Here is a 16,595-nt window from a genome sequence, read left to right on the forward strand (position 1 = left end):
CATTATCATAAAGAAACCATATCTGTGTTTCATACATTACACATTTCCATTCACTCACCAATATCTTCACACAAAAGTTCCAGCTCAAATAGAGTTTGGAATTAATGCCAACGAGAGGTGATAAAAAACTCATTAAAAGGCATTATCCTCAGAAAGTGTAGCTCATCCCTTTTATTCCATGTACTTTTAATCTATAGCTCAAAGTGGCAATGTAAATGTAAATGTGTTGTACTTGTAAAGCGCACAGCTGCCCCAGCGACGGGGTGTCCTGGCTGCACTCATACCGCTGTGGAACCCTTCCTGGCTTGTCCTGTGAAATGTCCACTCCTGGGCACCCCCAAGGAGAAGCCAGGCATCCAAGCGGTGCTGGGGCCTTGTGGAGATTAGGAAAGCTATTGCCCAGAGTCACAGAGTGGGACACATGATTAGACTAGGCACCAAGGCTAGAGTTATCAGGTCCGGGGAGATTGAGTCCAAGGGCCGCCGAGGCAGGAATTGAACCCTAGTCCCGGGCCAGACCTCTGCATCAGGGTCTGCTGCTCTAACCATTGAGCCAGGATGAACCTGGCTGTCAAGTTTTGGATGATTTACAGTCTTCTAGTGAGTTGCTTGGTGATCCTTGCATAGATACTGTTCCTGTTGTCCAACTTGCTGATGACTAGGGCATAAGTGAAAGCTTGGGAGACATTTGACCATCTTCCTCAGCATCTTCATGGTGTGGAAGCAGGATGCAGAGTCAGTATTGACTTGGGTCTGGGTGTGGGTTTGAGTATGGCCAGCCACCAATTGGAGTCCCAAGGTGATGTGTTCTTACTGATGATTACTACTTCTATCTTGCTGATGTTGGCCTTCATTCCGTCTTTGGCATTGTAAGTGGTGAACTTGTTTCTTCTTTGGGGTTCTTGTTTGAGAGGGAGATATGTGTGTTGCTGGGGAAGGAGTAGTGGTGTTGTGTGTGTGGATGGCATTGGCCGGATGTATCATGTATGCATTGAAAAGGGTGTGGCAGATTGATGAATCATGAGGCACTCCACAGGTGAGCTTGTGAGCTTCGGGGGAGTAAGGTGCCAGGTTGACAGCTTGTGTTGTATCTGTTAAGGAGCAGACCCACTGGAGAGCAAATCCTTGGATGCCAATTTCATGCAGGCCTCTGATAAGGGTGAGGTGTGAGAGCATATCAAATTCTGCAAAGAGATCTAGGAGAAAGAGGGCTGCTGTGTCTCCTCTGTAAAGAATCATGAAGATGGTGTCTGTTGTGGTAGTGAGTGTTTTTTCTATATTGTGGTTAGGCTTGAATCCGGTCTGTGTGGTATTTAGGTTCTGGTGGTTGCTGAGGTGGTTGGTGAGGCATCAATTGATTAGTTTCTCTAGTCTAAGACCTTTGACATGTATGGTAGGAGGGATAAGGGTGTTTAGTTGGCTGCATCAGTGAATGGTTTCTTGAGCAGCGGTGTGATGGTGGCATGTTTCCGCCTGTCCAAGAATGTAGCTGAGCCAATGGAGGTGTTCAGAATGGACATTTGTGCTTCACTTGGTGGGAGCAATGGTCAGATAGGGCCCCTGAGTGGATGCTCTTTATAGTACCAATGATTTTGACTGTGGGGAGGGTGTGCCAAGAGTTCAGGGTTAGTTTTTCAGCCATGATTGTGACATGACAGGGTCTGGTTGACAGTCGAAGTTACTGAATAGGTAGTAAAATTTGTTACAGAATCAATCCTAGAGCTTGTAATGGTCTTGTGCTGGGGCAATGTTGCTGGACGCGGCAGGAGACAAAATGAAATCTTTCATGATGGCAAAGATTTCTGTGCTGCTGTTAGTGCCAGCGTCAATGTGATCAGCAAGAGCTGTACACTTGATGTTCCATATCTGCTGGTGGTAGAGTCTTAGGGCTGATTTGAAGATGTCTTTAGCTGAGGTGTCTTGCCTAATTTTCCATTTGCGCACCAGTTGCTTGCAGTGGCATCTCATCAACCTTAGCTCCTTTAGGTATCAGCTGGCATGTGGCCAGGCTCTTGCCATTGGGTTGCTCTTCAGGGGAGCCAGAGTGTCAGTGAATGAGGTGATTCACCTCTTGAGGTTCTTGATGGCTTTTGGCAAGTTCATGGAGAGAGCAGAAGCCCACACCTCTTCCAACATGCTTTTCCAGCGGTGGACGGTGGTTCTAGTACTGGTAAACACAAGGAGATGATGAACAGAGTGCGGGAACTTTTCAAACACTTAGCCCCAGTCACGGATCTGGGTTGAATCCATCATCATTCTTTAGCTCACCATGCCACCCCAGTTCAGACTCAGCAATATGCACATCAGTCTTGACCCTGTTCCTTTTGGGAACAGTTCAGCCTGAAATGCCAAGCCAGGTCGTCCCTGGACCAGAAACAAACATCCTTGGACCGGTTTTAGGGTAACACCCCTCATCAGCCAGGCTAGCTTAAATCCAGTGGCAAAGAGAGCAAGGGAGCCACGTGTAGTGGTCTTAAGCCTGTGTTGGTGTGGAATGTGTATGCTAACCTAATGGCGCAGTCTATCCAGGTTAGGTTGGCTTGTCGACTGTGATGTTGCTGATTGAGGAGATAATCAGGTCCAATAGGGGGTCTGGCAGTGTGGGTTGGTTTGGTAGCATGCTGGATGAGGCCAATATTTCTGAGGCTTTCTAGAAGGGCTGTGGAGTTTGAGTAGGTGCGGTCTCTTAGGTGAAAGTTCAGATCTCTAAGTAGGATGGAGTTGCTGACTTTGATGACGAGGTGTGTCACAAAATCTGTGATGTCAATGGGGAAATTGGTGCAGCATCTTGGTGGTCTGCGTATGAGGGTTCCGCCCTGGGAGAAGTTGGCTGTGATGCGTATCTTTAATGTGAGGTGTTCCATGTATCTGGTGGAGTTGTCCATCTATGTGGTGTAGCTGATGGTATCTTTAACCCCTTCGATGATCATGACGAGCTCAGCTCGTCATGAGGTACACCTCTCGTACACTCATGACGAGCTGAGCTCGTCATGAACAATGGGAATCTATTTTGGTCAGCGCACAGGGTAAATCTGCACCGCACCAATGGTGTTAAATATTATGGGGACTCCAGCTCTGGGCTAGTGGTGATGATCTTGCTTAGAAATCCTATAGCCTACGAGGATGGCTGCTATGATGTCTACTACAGAGTTTCAGTTTGGCCATGTTTCCATGAGAAAGGTCCAAGGAGTGATTGTTGAGTTGGCCCCATATCTCTGTGGAGTGTTTAGTGACCAATCGGGCTCTGAGGAGAATGTATGCAAGTGTGCCATGTTATGTGGTTGGTGTTTGATTTGTGTGAGTGTGAGCAGTTGGCTGGTTTGTGTGATCGTGCAGAGTACTGTCTGTAATTGGTGCAGGAGTGGTGGCTGTGGGGGGTGGGAGAGTGCATTAGAACTTGCAGGAGGTGTATGTGAATGCTCCATTCATGCTGTGTGGTGTGGCAAGAGTGCAGTGATTGGTAGCCAGGTTTGAGAGCATGTAGGAGTATGACATGGTAGCAGTGGTAAGTAGTAAAGTACAAGTAAGAAGAAAACTCTTTTGGAGCTAATAGACTATATCACATATCAATCATTCCCAATCAAATCTTTAGGAAGAAATATATCTTAATCGATCTTGCACACACCCAAACTGTGGGCCCCAACAAACAGCTACACGCACATTGGTGAACTTCTCAATAAGTTTATAAAAATACAATTTTATAAAAAATACATTTTTCTAAAAAGATATAGAAATACAATAATGTGATTGAAAATCGCAATTAAAAATTACAAATTACAGTGGTAAAACCAGGGTTTCTGTTGCTGGGTACGGTCTATGCCCAGGATGGATTGCCTTTGGCACCCCTTTGGCCTGCAGCAACTATTTAGGAGGTCCTAAGAGGGGGAAAGAGCGCTGGGTGGCGTGGATGGGAAACCAAAGATGTAATTTCTTCTACAGATAAATGATCGGAGAGAAGTCCCCTTGCCTGACGTCTTAACGACAGTTTTGGTGGGAAACCAGATATGTAACTTCCTGTGCAGGTGGATGATGGGAAATCCAGTGAAGTCACTTCCTGTGCGGATAGGTGATAGGTGATGTCAGAAGATTTCATGGCTCAATTGGCCTCCTAATGGATTGAGGGTTGCCCACGTGGAGAAAAAGTATGTTTTTCGACACGTCTATGTAGAGAAAGCTTTCATACAAGGGATGGATGTGCCAGAGTGGTGAATGATGACTGATTCTGACTGTGTTTTAGGGTTTGTGTATATGGAAACAGTGGCAAGGTGTTATCTTTCTACAGTTATGGTCTGCTGTCTGTAACCTGGTTCTCTTTGGCTCTGTCTTGTCTATCACGGGGAGCCTAATTTCCTGGTCTCTATCTATTAGATAATCAACATTTCAGACTATTAAGGATGGTCTCCTTGTGGTTGTTATGTTATGTGTATTTGTAAAACCCACTGTCACCTGACAGGGTGTCCTGGATTTTTGGTCGAAGCACCAATGGGACCTCTTTCTCCAAACTAGACACTGTCTGCTCCAAGTTGCTTTGGCTTGGAGTCTGGACGTCACGTCTTGGGTCTTTGTCCCATTACATGTCACTTTGAGCTTTTTTTTCTTAAGGTTGGTTAAGTTCTAACAAAACACATCTAGTCAATAATGCTACTTTCCTGTTTCACTTGTTTGATTTTTTCTAATTTCGAAAGTATGGGTGGAGGATATGCCTGTTTCAAGAAGTAAGGTCAGTCTGTGATCAGAGTTGTATATTCCTTTTATGGGGACGAGTTATAGCCCTAATTAGTACATCCAAAATACTTAATGGCAGGGTCTTGGAAAATGAGTAAAGTTGTAAGGGCCCAATTACTTATTGCTAATCTTTATTTCTAAGAGTCCAGGGGCCATATGTAGGTAGCCCAATACCGGTCGGTAATGGCCAAAATTACCGAATGTCGACTGTTACCGACCGGTATTTAGGGATTAGAGATGTAGGTGGCTGGATTTCAGGATTCGGTAATTTACCGAATCGGTGTTTCAGGAATCGGTAAATTACCGAATTCTTAAAATACCGAATCGGTAAATTACCGAATTCTTATGTGGTGAGCACTCTAAGGGTGCATTTCTCATTCAAGGATTCGTTATTTACCACTAACTACAAGTTGGTGATAAATATCGAAAACCTTTAAAAAAGCAATTTTGTGCTTTTTTAAAAGTGCCATGGCATGTATGTGTGCCATATGTGCACACATGCATGATTCAGGGGTACAACAGGGTGTCAATGTGACACCCTGCAACCGTTGAATGTGTTCCCCCTATTACCGATTCGGTATTTACCAAATCGGTAATGGTGTATGGCTTCCCATTCATTCCTAAAGGAATGAATGGGAAATACCGATTCGGTAAATACCAAATCGATATTACCGAATTTTAACGATTCGGTAAAATCTACCGAATAATTACCTACATACCTTTTACCTATTCCTAAATACAGGATCTGTAAAATTCGGTTTTTAAGAATAGGTAAATAGGGATTACCTACATATGGTCCCAGGTCTTTCTCATCACAGTCCTTGCATTTCCACCCTTTAATAGGGCCCTGATAGGCCCTCATCCACTATTGCTGCTCATTGATAGTAAACAGTATCTGCAGTGTGCCAAGGGGGCTCCTGTAGAAACTGGAAGGGAGGAGATTAATTATGAAACAATGAGGTAGGTATAATTAAAGATTTTGTGTGGTGCTATTTTTTTCATAAGTTTCAAACAAGTTGATTTTCTCAAGAAGAATCACCTCAATAAGTAAAGACTAAGGGGCATATTATGAAGCACGGCGATAAAATTATCGCTGGTTTAGCGGCAGAAAACTGCAGCTAAAGGGTCGATAATGGGCTTGATAACATGCCCATGAGAATTCAAATAGAAGCCCATGTTCTGGTGTTAACATGGGATTCAATTGGAATTCTCAAGGGCATATTATTAAGCCCATTATCGCCGCTGTAGTGGCAGTTTTCTGCCAGTAAAGCAGTGATAATTTTAACGTCCGTCCTTGATAATATGCCCCTAAATTAAGAAATTTCAATGCTCAGAGTAATGAGGATTACTGGTACGTAATCTGGCTATTTATGCCGCAAAAATGTAGTACCATGTACAATCCTCCAGCCAAACAGCTTTTTCTGCTTTTCTAAGTTAAATGAGAGTGGAGGAAAGGAAAGTGAGTGACTCAGGGCTCTATAGAGTACAATGTTTGAAACAAGTGTGTTTCCAGTGCGTGAAAGGAAGTATAAACCGCCTATTGCCTGGAGGATAGATTTTCCCCACATTAAAAAATATTTTCTCTCTGGACTTGAGGATTTACATCCTGTGATTGACTATGCTGCAGGATACAGGAGGTCCAGTTCTAGATCTGTTTCCAGAGGCTTGTGTGTTGAAGAGTTACAATTGCTCTATGTGTTGAAAGCATGAAGACGGATTTGCTGTACTTGCATGGTGTGTTATGTTTTGTGCATAGGTGTTTGTGGGTGAATGTTATTACTACTTTTGTTAAAAGATACCTGTGCATATGTGAACAGTGACTGCACTTCCACTGGTTATATTGTGGTATTGGGTTCCCAAGGCCTACATGCTCCGCAGAAATACCCACTTACACCAAAAGAACTGTTGGCACGGAAACTGAAAAGTACAAAAGACAAGTTTATTAAGACCCCATGGGGTGGTGGTACATTCCTACAGCACCCTTCGGCAATGCAAGAAGTATCACACCGAACGCTTCTTTTATACAGATTTACAGTAATAAAAAGGTAGGCGGTACATGGTTACAAGGTTTAGGTACATATATGGTCATTTTTGGAACACAGCCAACTCATGGGAGGGGTTACAACACCACTGGTCAGTTTGGTGGAACATTCTTAAGGGGTGACTGGTCAGTCGGAACTGTGCATGTACAGGCTTGACCGTTACTAAAAATAGCCTGTTGCTGGGCAAACTCGAGTGGTCAGTGGCACGGACAAAGGACTAAAGGGCATGCTGACCACGAGACCGCTCATTCCCTAAGATGGCCGCCGTAACATACAAAATGGCGTTTTCGAATGAGGCAAAGTTAAGGGAAATAACGTGTAGCAAAGCTAAGCGCTAACGCAGCCATCGTCAAATTACGACAGACGACCCTTTTAACGTTTAGCTGAAGCTACCTCATAGTGGACGTAGTCGGGATACTCATCTTCTATATCAATTGTCATAATTTGCGCCACTTCTTTATGAAGCATCAGTTCATTTTTAGCAAGAGCTCGTCTAGATGGAATACAAGCTGATAAACACATGGAACATAATGCAGGACCACATTGTATACATAAACACAAGAAGAATAAGATCCCAACTATGATACATAAGATTGTCAGTAGCTTCCAGCCCCATGTACTAAGCATAGACCAGAACCACCCCGAAAAGGTCCATGTACCATTGTCCGGATGTATTTCAGCAGCAATTTTATGCAGTTTTGAGATTGCATCATATACAGATGGTGAGTTGTCAGGAACGTAAACACAACAGCTACTTCCGATAATTGTACATGCCCCCCCTCGATCAGCTAGAACAACATCTAGGACCATCCGGTTCTGGAGCGTAACAATTCTAGATATTTGAAGCTCTTCTGTTATATTTCCCAATGCAAAAGCGGTATCATTAGCTACAGCCTCAACAACACGGTTCAGTCGTCGTATTTTCCGACTGTTGAGAGCAGCCCCCACAAAGGAGAACAAACCCAAATTGAAGTCTACATATTGTTGTAGTGCAGTAACGGTCTGGTCAATGTCTTCCAGGACTACAGCACGTTTAACTCTATTCAACACAAAATCATGGTACAGTACATAATCATTATGGTACATAGGTGGGGCAATGAATACAGGGGGCAATACAAAAGAGATATAACATGTACCTAACCATCCTAACGGGAGACGATGATAACCTTTATTGCCACAAATGAAGTATGTATTTCGAGATGCCACAAAGGATATGCCATTCGGGCTGTCAAATGTAAGTGTGGTGTTACATTCACTTTTTCCAACCGGGATTGTACCTTTATTTTGTATGCAAAGATCAGCCTTAGTCTCTATAAAATTAATGACATGAGAGCTGGACATATTTATGTTCCGTTGATTACTGTAGACTTGGGGTGCAGACACATTGTCGGGGCGGTACTCTTCCCATTCGAATCGAGTACCCTCAGCTTGTGGATAGCCATCCCGATCATGATAGCATATCTTGTTTAAACGGAAAAGCACCCCCCCTTTTGTTGGCCAGCGCAAAGTGAACAGAAGAGTATACCAAGCATTGCAGGAACCATTATGGGAAAACGGGAGTGGGATGAGTGGTGTGCCCCCTTTCTTCTGATGCCCAGGCAACATTCCACACACCCAACAGTTAGAAGGGTTCGTCATATTGTGAGTATGATGCAAGATTTGAATGAAGCTATTGTTCAAATAAGTCTGTTGGTGCCGTTCTTCATGATAGGGTAAGGTGAAATGAAAATGTTCAGATGGAGCCGGGGTAGTCGGCAGCAAATGTTCTCGTACAGGCACCACAAGTTCTACTACCCAGGCTATCACTGCTATTACCACAATTGTCAATACGAACAGTATAGCACCAATAATTCTTTTGTCTCGTGCTGCAGAAGACGCCATAGTTCAAAAGAGTTCACAATGTCTCAAATATACAACAAAAAAAATAAAAATGAGAGTGCTGAGCTCCGAGGTAGCCGTTGTTTTCTTCTCCGGGGTCAAGACGGGTGTCGCTACTCTTGGCAGAACTGATCCCCCCCCCTTGAGATTGCCGGCTTCCGTTTCACAAACCTCAGAGCAGTAACCAACCAGTCTCGCACCAAAAAAAAATCATCTTTCTATCTTGGCCGCAGATTATAATCCTGTTGTCCAGAAACGGTGTGGTCCGGGAAGCCTCCCTCCGATTCGGCCGACGTCACAGCTGGGCTCTTTTCCTCGTCCAAAATATCTCTGTAGTCGGACAGCAAAGTAGGAATCACCAGGTCCGGAGAGACGCGACGGCAGTGAGTTGAATGCACCCACCGCTTCCTGTTGGTCACTCGTACAGCCGTTCGAGTCGCAAGCAAGACTTGCTCAGGGCCACGCCACCTCGGTTCCAAGCTGTTCGCTCTCTCAAACGATTTGACCATCACGAAGTCACCAGGACTAAGATTGTGAGCCTCTCCAATGGAATTGTCAGGGAGCGCTTCTCGAACCTGTTGGTGAATAGAAAGTAAATCATTTGTTAATCGTGCCAGATAATCGTTCATCATTATACAAGGCACATCATGTAACAATCGCGGCTTAGGAACTCCCCATATATTCATAGGCCTTCCAAACACCACTTCATAAGGTGTGAGGCCAGTTCGAGAGTGGGGCACTGATCTAATAGCGAGTAATGCTAGCGGCAAAGTGTCCGGCCATTTCAAAGACGTGGACGCCACAATCTTAGCCAGTTTTAGTTTCAACGTGGCACTGTACCACTCGACAAGACCTGCTGACTGAGGATGGAACACAGCATGGAACTTTTGCTGGATCCCCAATCCCTTTGGCACATATTCCACAATTTTCCCAACAAAATGAGGACCATTATCGCTCCAGAAAAATTTTCAAACTCCAAATCGAGGGAAGTACTCTTTGAGCAGAACCTTAGCTGTTGTCAAAGCCGTATTATCTTTCGTGGGGAAAGCCTCAACCCATTTGCCAAAGGTACACACCACCACTAAGACATACTTAAGGTTATTGCAACGCTCAAGCTGAATGTAGTCCATTTGTAGTACCTCGAATGGTGCGGAAGGTGGAATGAACCCTCCTTTCGGAGTATGTGTCCCTTTTGCAGGATTGTGCTGTAAACATATCAAACAAGTCTGCACTACTCTCTTAGCAGTATTGGCAATCTCAGGATGCTCCCAAACTCGTGTTAACAGTCGAGCGATTGCAAGAGCTCCAACATGTGCCAACCCATGTGTCATCTGGACCATCGCTTGCAAGTAAGCTGCAGGCAATTTCCATCGTTCCATATCTTTACTCCTCCAACAACCCTCATCATCCAGTACTCCCTCTGCTGCCCAGGATGCAAGTTCTGCTTCAGTCGCTGATTTTTGAATGTCTAGTATCTCTGCTCTAACATCATGCCATCGGTCGGCCTGCGACTTCACTACATACATGGGGGAGTCATTTCGTGACATAGCTGTTTGTCTTGCTATACTGTCTGCAAAAGCATTACCTTGTCCCACTTTGTCAGTGACCTTTTTGTGTGCACTGCATTTGATTATCGCTACTTTCTTTGGACAAAGTAACGCGTTTAGGAGATCACGCACTAATTCTCCGTGCATAATGTGTACTCCATGAAAAGTCAAAAACCCACGCTCTCTTCAGAGTAGGCCGAAGTCATGCGCTACTCCGAAGGCGTACCGGCTATCTGTGTAGATGTTCACACATAAGTCAGCACTCAATTCGCAGGCTCTTGTCAAAGCTATCAGCTCCGCTGCTTGGGCTGATTTCTGGGGTATTCGTGCTGTTTCTACCACCGTCTTAAGTGTTGTGATCGCATATGCAGCAGAAGTTGTGCCATCTGGCAGCCTCAAACACGATCCATCAACCCACAGTTCCCCATCCACATCTGAACGTGGCATATCCTGTAAGTCGACACGACCCTTTGTTTGTTCCTCGGTCAGGAAAACACAATCATGGTGTTTTTCCTCCTGACCCTCTTCAACCGGATATGGCAATAAAGTGGCAGGGTTCAGGGTAGCACATCTTTTCAGTGTGATATGTGGCGCCAGGAGTGTGAGCTCATATCCTGTTAAACGTGCACACCTCTATTGATCTCAGACAAGCCTCTTGCTTTTGTTTATTTGGATCAATGCAGACCCTTACACTCAGATAGGTCTTATTAATACATCACATAAGCTTTGGATTGTTGTTCACAATTCCTGTGGTTATGGCCACAGAGATTGACTGATGGTCAAACTGTTATAAAGGACCTGCAAGTCTTTTTTAGCACGTAAGCAGTAGCCACATTCCATCCGTACCTATGCTCAGCGTTTGCCTCTAGGCCTTACAGAGATACCATGGGTGTGACTATGCATTATTATTACTCCCCATAACATCTAGAGGGAAATGCAGTTGGGGAGAGAAAAACCATGATTTAAAGCAGTCTTTAATGGCTAGTGCTTAAGTTTCAGGACACAGTTGGGTCCACCACCTGTATGGGGTACAGAGAGCCTTAAACAATCAACCAAGAAGATCCTTTGGTGGTCAGACTCCCTATGAGGTCCTGTTTGGGGTTAAACTGTGAGTTACAAACCTTAACAGTCCCAGTACAGTGGCTGCGGAAATGCCTTTTGATATCAGTGAACGCTTGGATTCTTTGCAGGACCTGAACGACTTTCGAGTTGCTCAAAGCAACGTCCAACAGTAACGTTCTGCCACTGGTGAAGTGATGGAACCACCGGCAGCTCCTGGTTGGATTCTGAAGATAGGGGATATAGTGCGGGAGAAAATACCATACAAAAGAAGTTCAAGCCTTTCCTAGATGTTGAAAGTACCTGAACTGTACTTTTACGGCCTCTTACTGGCAGCAAACACAAGAGACGTGCTTCCGTGATCTCATCAAAGCTTTTTATGTGGCTGGTTCTAGATAGTAGACCAGGAGGCATCAATGGTAGTTACCTGCCGCCTCTCACTACCATGCAGGAAATCTCTACGCAAGTTGTAACTAACAAAGAAGTTTGTTCTCCCTGGCTCGGGACAACTAATACTGAAGTTGCATTACTTCCAGTTATGTCTACAAACACAATAAAAGCATCAGGTGTGACTACAGAGAATTCAACACAACAAGCAAAAAATGAAGTTGTTTATAACATCCTACTAGAGGAGTTACCCTGCCAGTTCTACACAGCTCCACGAGCCTCCCACATTTGCACAAAATGTCTCAGGCTACTTTGTCGACTTTGAACACTTTTCTTTGGATCCGCAGATTCACCTCCAAAACCAGGCCTACGCAAATTTTTAATTTGCCTTAAAAAGATATACATTAGCCCACCCTGAATATACATCTGGATTACAATTTTGTTAATTTTCCTTTTTTTTGGATTGGTTTTATGACTCTCTTTTTCATGCTTCTGAATGGACACTATCACTCACTGTATTTGAAAGTGAAGAAATGTATGATGGTACATCTAATTATGGTGAAAGGTTTTGTTTTCTCCATTATGGTCGCATTCGTTTACATAGAGCAAGTACTCCACATACAGTATTTAAATTACACACAATGGGAACACTGCCCTACACCACCCCCTGGTCACAATCCATCAGACAAGTTAGTCCTATTATTATAAACTTACAACTTCCCTGGAGAAGTAAAAATATGCTGACTGGCACAAAGTAGATTTATTCCGTCTCTTTCCTTTCCCAGTTGTCAACACTAGGGACCCTATCACCCGGGGCCAGTGTACTTTTTGAGGAGGGTAACATTGTCCCCCTCCCTGGCCTATTGCCAAATGGGGGGGCATCCAACAAAGGGTGGGTGCACTGCTGCCCTCCCAGGGCACCCACCACACTATGGTGGGTGCTGCACTGAAAGCACAGAGGCCCCCACGACCTCAGGAACCCAGCATTACTCATAGACACAGGGAGCAGCAAAAGCTGCTGCTCTCGGCGGGCTGGAGCAATATTCAGATCTGTTTATAGGCCTGCATCACTGCGGGCAGGAGAAAAGATCTGAAGTCTGCTCCCAGCTAGCGGGAGTATTTTGAAAATACCCACCAACCGAGGAAGTACTTCTCTCGCTTGGCTAGAGCTTTGGAATTGCTCATGCCATGTGTGAGAAAATATGGGTTTCCGTGCCCATGCACGTGTGGGCAGGGAAACCGCTATGTCCCAGGGGTGGGAACCCTGTGAAATAGCAGGAGCCGGCCCTGGGAGATGGGGTATCCAAAACAATTGGTGGCTCCAGGTCTTTTGACCCCTTCATATTTATATGCAGGCCAGGCCCTGCGAAGGAATTCCATGGGCCAAAATATGCCCAGGGAGTAGGCCCAGACAACCCACTCCCCTTATCAATATCAGTGAGGAACCAATAATAGGGTCCCTGGGGCCATTGTCAGCCTGGGAGGGGGTCACATGCCTCCCACCCAGTCAATTTTAAAGCCCGGGCCCCAGGGCCAAAATTATCCTGAAGAGAGGTGCCATGCATTTCCCCCTCCCCAAAATGTATTAATACCCCCGGGACCTGGCTCACACAGGGGAATTAAAAAACAAGCACCTGAGACCATGCATGTTTTTTTTGATTTCCTGCGAACCCCAATCAAATTTGTGGCAAAATTGAAACAAACATTTTCTTTGACCATCAATGGGGTTACTATGGGACCCCATGACCATGCCTAGGGGGTTAGGGAATTCTCACCCTACCCCTTTTGTAGTTTGTTTTGGATTTCTTGGGACTATGGTTGAGTCCCGAGTCTCAAGATGGCTGCAACCTCTTCCTAGTTGTAGTGGTCGCAGCCAATCACATCTCAGCATGAGATCTGTCGGACCCGTGGACACACCGCAACCCTAGATATACATAACTACTTAGACAGCAGCTGAAATGAGTACCAAACTAGTTTAGATTCGTCAAATGGCGCCAAAGCTATTAGTAAAACAAAAAATGCTTTTCCTATGAAACTAGGTTGAAATCTTTATTGTTAGAACCAGGATCCCTAGTTGGATGAGGTAGGTACCTTAGGCCAAGCAGGGGCCCTCGTTTCCACATCAGGGAAAGGAAGCACACCTTCTCAGAAGACAGAATGGGGGTTTGGGACCAATGTCTGCACCAACTTTGGTGAAAAACTCCAGCTAATTGTCTAGTAAGTTTGAGCTGTGTACTGCATTTACCAGGATGCAAAAGGGCGAACTGTGCTGGGACAGTGAGGCAGTGTGCTCCCAACCCCCATTCTGTTTAAAAGGCTCCCTTGAGTCAGCAAGCTGACGAGCTTTGGAGATGCACCTGTGTGCCTGTGAGTGGTACTGTGACCTGAGAGGAACTTGGCAGCATTTCCAGCAACCCCAGATGATTATTCTTTGCTCCCTAAAAACTGCTGTTCTCTACTGATGAAGGGCTCAACCCAGAAACACGTGTCTCTAGAGATATACAGCAATGTCTGCACCAACTTTGTTGAAAATCTCCAGCTAATTGTGAAGTAAGTTTGAACTGTGTACTGAATTTACAAGGATGCAAAGGGGAGAACTGTGCTGGGACTATGAGGCAGTGTGCTCCCAACCCCCATTCTACCTTCTTGGAAGACCCCTGCTCACCCCCTTGGTAGCTTGACACGAGCAGCCAGGCTTATCTTTAAGGTAAATGTGTAAGGTATTTGCAACCACGCTCCCAGTGACACCACAAAAGGACTCCACATGAGTTTCATATAAAAACAAGTATAAGTTTATATAAAAAGATATACGATGAGACTACACAATAAAAATCCAACATATGCGTATTTGTAATATACCTCCTGGCCAGTTATTAGGTCAGCCAACAATGAGATCAGTTCACTAGAAAGTTCGGACAATTAAAAAAAGTATTTTGATGATATGCTGGCACATCTGCATAAAGATGAGGAGGTTATTAAAACGCGTATGGCTTATAAATTTCTAAGGGACAAATTAGACTATCAGAATGGCCAAGACTTTACCATTGCACAAAAATATGATGCAGTTAAAGGTAAAAACAAAGAAGGTACTCTGTTCATGAAATCAACCAGTGTGAACAACATGACACCAGTTTCTACCTCAGCATCCGAACTAATTTTGGCACCGGAAAGTGAATCCGATAATGAATAGGCAAGAGCCAGTTTGGATTTGGGCTTTATCAAACTGTCATTTGCCCAAGAAGTAGATTGCCTCCACCAAGATCGGAGACAAACACTGCGCCCCCATGCTCAAAGGAAACAAGGCGCAAAAGAAACATCCAAAAACTCAGAGAAAGATGCCAGTGCAGCAACAGGCGGAAGATAGGCAAACAAAAAAACAGCGCATGTGAGATGGAAACTCTACTAAATGAATGTGGCGTCACCACAGAATCTAATGCAGTGATCAACCTAACTGACATTGATGTAAACATGGCTGAGAAACAAATGTTGCCACTTGGTCTATCCTACAGTCCCAAAATCAATTTCAATTATGCAGAAACACGTATAGATGTTTTTAGATTCATAGGCAAACTGAAACTGCAGAAATCTAATCTATTGCAATCAAAACAAAACAAGAAACCTCAAGTACAAGTGACAAACTAACACTCAAAGTCCAACATTGCTGGTTGCAGGGGACGTTGATCTATTGTTAGATTTATACCAGTTACGGAGCGAACAGAATAACGGCGAGAGTATGAATGGAACAGAAAAAAATCAGTGATTCCATACGAATGCCGTTCAACCTAAGTCAACTTTTCAACCTGTAATGCTACACAACAATTAGGTTATTTTCCATGATCAAGTAACAGCTGAATTGAAGAAACTTTATAAAATCACTGCGTGTGCCCAACGTAACATCAGCCAGAAAAATACCTACTATATACAACTAATGAAGAAATTGCAAGGCAAGGACAACATCATCATACGGCAATCGGACAAAGGGGGCAATGTGTTTTTTTTGTTGTTTTTTTAAAATTCTGTTTATTGATTTTCAAAAGCATAGAATACTCCATGCTGCCACACAGGGCAACATACCATCATTAAAAACAAAAAACACAACAAAACAATTGTGATTTAAAATGCCACATACACTTTTATGCCATTAACTGGAACATACACCCCACCAAATTATACTGGTTAGTGATCAGTGGTGAGGTCATAGTGATTCTGTGCTAGCATGTATTGTCGCAGTGGTTCTCAAATGTCTTTGGGTTTAGAGGAGGACGGCAGTTCTTCAACATATAGCTCAAGGGTCTCTCTGCAATACACCATGTCTTTTATCCAGTGGTCCATCTTAGGGAACATCTTACTTTCCCACGTCAGCGACACACGTCGCTTAGCTAATAACAAGGCAATTTGCAGAAACCTCCCCAGCGTGCCTTTAGCTTGCGTAACAAAACACAACAGACAGACAGCTGGTGTACACTGTAGCATCTGACTCAACATGTCCTCAAACACTGGACAACCTCTGTCCAGTATTGAGCAACAGGAGTACAGCGCCATGCTAGGTGCCAGAAATCTGCATCCGGTTTATCACACCTCTTGCAGTTGCTCATGACTCAAAGACCTAGTCTATGCAGTCTGGACGGAGTGTGATAAATCTGGTGGATACATTTAAAATGGATAATCCGGAGGTTGTCGTTAGGGGTCCGCCTGCCGGTGAGTCTATATATGTGCTCCCAATCCATGAGTGTAAGTGGAGGGTCCAATGTGTTATTCCACCACGCCAGACTTCCATCTTCTACTTGGACTCCCTCGGCCCTCATCGCCTTGTATAGCTTTGTTACCTGTTTTCGTTTTGAAGGCGTCAACAGAAGAAGCTGCAACGATTGCAAAGCGGATGGCTCCTCAGGAGAGGAGTCGTAATGTGTTTTGAGGGCAAGTTTTAACCTCTTCTGTGCTCATGGCGAGCTGAGCT

Source organism: Lissotriton vulgaris, chromosome 4_1, assembly GCF_964263255.1.
Source record: "Lissotriton vulgaris chromosome 4_1, aLisVul1.2, whole genome shotgun sequence".
Classification (NCBI taxonomy): Eukaryota; Metazoa; Chordata; class Amphibia; order Caudata; family Salamandridae; genus Lissotriton; species Lissotriton vulgaris.